Source organism: Callospermophilus lateralis, chromosome X (genome assembly GCF_048772815.1).
Source record: "Callospermophilus lateralis isolate mCalLat2 chromosome X, mCalLat2.hap1, whole genome shotgun sequence".
NCBI lineage: Eukaryota > Metazoa > Chordata > Mammalia > Rodentia > Sciuridae > Callospermophilus > Callospermophilus lateralis.
In genome coordinates, this window is record NC_135325.1 from 5678637 (window position 1) to 5681402 (window position 2766).

The following is a 2766-nucleotide window of genomic DNA, read 5'->3' on the forward strand; positions in this document are numbered from 1 at the left end:
TACTTTATTTATTTTTATGTGGTACTGAGGATTGAACCCAGTGCCCAACATGTGATAGGTGAGCACTTTACCACTGAGTCACAACCTCAGCTCCCTAGCACCTCACTTTTGCTGAGGCTGGCTTTGAACTTGCGATCCTCCTGTCTCAGGCTCCCAAGCCGCTGGGATTACAGGTGTGTGCCACCACGCCTGGCCAATGGCATTTAATTTTTACCATGAAACTGGACCAGTATAAAAAGTTATTTTGGCTATGCATACTGCTAGAATTGTTCTGTTTCATCATGGAACTGTTTTAGGCAGAAAACTTGGATAACAGCTTCTTTAAGGGAGATTAAAGCAGACAGTAAAAAGAGGATATTTAATTCATTAAAAACAGACAAGTCTCAAAAGAAGATTTAGGAATGTCCAATCAGCACATGTAAAGGTGCTCAACATCATTAAGTTATCATGGAAAGGGAATTAAAGCCCAATTAGAATAGTACTATGGTAACTGAAATTTTAAAAAACCAACAATGGCAAGAATGTGGAATAATTATCTTGAATTGGTGGTAGGAATGGTACAACTTTGAAAAACTTTTTGTCAGTTCCTTATCAAGTTACATATATACCTGCCCTAGTAGCCACAAATCTCATGTCTAGGTATTTCCTTATGAGTCATGAAAACATTTGTCCACACATGCCCAAAAACTATACAAAAGTATTCAATAGTAACTTTCCTCATAAGAACCCCAGTTGGAAACAACCCAAATATCCATCAGTAGAGAATGGGAAAAGTTTTCAATTAGCAATAATCGCGCCTCGGATAAACCTCATTGGCTACGATACTGCCGCTGTGCAAAGCTCCATCAGTAGAGAATGGATAATTGACTTGAGGTGTATTGTACAGTGGAATACTGTTGAGTAATAAAAAAGGAAACAAATAGGACACATGCAACAACATAAATGACTCTCAGAAACATTATGTTGCATGGAAGGAGCCATTCTCTTGGATACCAAATGAAATTCTATTTAGAACTTTTTTTTTTGAGTGTGATACTGGGGATTGAACCCACATCCTGGGCCATTCGAGGCAAGTGCTTTATCCCTGAGCTAACTCCCCAGCCCATAAACGAAATTCTAGAACAAGCAAAACTGAATGAACATTTTGATGAAAAACATTCTTTTTTTCCCTCCTTTGGTACCAAGGATTGAACCCAAGGGAGCCTAACCACTGAGTCACATCCCACTGAACCTGTTATTTTTTATTTTTTTATTTTGAAACGTTCTCACTAAGTTGTTTGGAGCCTTGCTAAATTGCTGAGTCTGGCCTTGAACTTGCAGTCCTCCTGCTTTAGCCTCCAGTGCTACTGGGATGGCATGCACCACCATGCCTGGCCTACCTCAACTTTTTTTTTCCTTTGGTACCAGGGATTGAACTCAGAGGCACTCAATCACTGAGCCACATCCCCAGCCCTATTTCATATTTTATTTAGAGACAGGGTCTCAGTGAGTTGTTTAGTACCTCACTTTTGCTAAGGCTGGCTTTGAACTCACAATCCTGCCTCACCTTCCTGAGCCGCTGGGATTACAGGTGTGCACCACCATGCCCAGCTCAACTTTTATTTTTATTTTTTTGTCTTAGCTTTTCCTTGGACCTATGAGTACAAGCATTTGTTGGTGAGGCACAATATGTATAAAAATTAAAAGAAAACAATTGTTTCTTTTGTGTCTTAGTCTCTTGTTTTCTTTAAAGAAAAAACAATAGTGTTTGACTCTTCTAATTTTCAGGTCTGATGCTGTGTAATTACTTAACTAGATCAGATTACTGTTTATATTAAACTCAAGTAATGATTAAACTGAAAAAATTCATAACAAGAGCTTATAGGTGAAATCAGTGGAAACCAGCCAATGCTTGTCTTAACCTGTCTTTGTGTATGCTTTCCCATCACCCAAAGGTATACCAGGCTGAGTTGACAGATGAATGGCCCTAGTGAATGAAGTATATATAGTTCACAGCTGAGCCCACATATAAAGCCAAACATGAGCAGTGTTACTTGCCAATCTCCCTCTCCCTCTCTCTCTCTCTCTCTCTCTCTCTCTCTACTAAAGATTGAACCCAGGACCTTGTACACACAAGGCAAGAACTCTATCAACTGAGCTATTTCCCCAGCCACCGCCAATCTCTTTTTTAATGCAGCCACATGGCACAAACCAGGTGGTGTTTTCCAGAAGTTCCACTCTGGTGTTGACTTCCACAGTACATTCATCTCCAACTTGACTGCAAGGCCTCTATTTTTTAAAACATTTTTTTAGTTGACAATAGACTTTTATTTTATTTATTTGTATTTGGTGCTGAGAATCAAACCCAGTACCTCACACATGGTAGCAAGTGCTCTACCACTGAACCACAACCCCAGCCCAAGGCCTTTTTTTTTTTAAGAAAAACTTTAAAAATTGAGGTATAACGTATGTACAGTTTTGATAGCTAGTCTCTAAAGGTGGCCTCAGTATTCATGGCGGGCTGTAGCTCAGTGACAGAGTGCCTGAATCCCTGGGTTCCATCCCCATCATCACAGACACAAATACTCATGCTCTGGTAGTCCCCTCCCACATCTAGTTAGGCTGACTTGTGACTTGAGTTAAATAATAGAATGTAGCAGAAGTGACCCTGGGTCAGTACTGGGCCTGACTTTTATGACCAGTGGTTAGTTTTTCTTCCTTTCTTTTGGAATATTTGTTTTGGGGAGTCCCATCAGTTTGGATCTTCCAAGAAGCAAACACTAAAAC

The 2766-nt window shown here is 39.9% G+C and overlaps 1 pseudogene; it reads right to left on the minus strand.

The window, feature by feature from the left end:
- Positions 1 to 731: 731 nt before the first annotated feature.
- Positions 732 to 842, minus strand: LOC143639575 (U4 spliceosomal RNA; annotated as a pseudogene).
- Between the last annotated feature and the right edge of the window lie 1924 nt (positions 843 to 2766).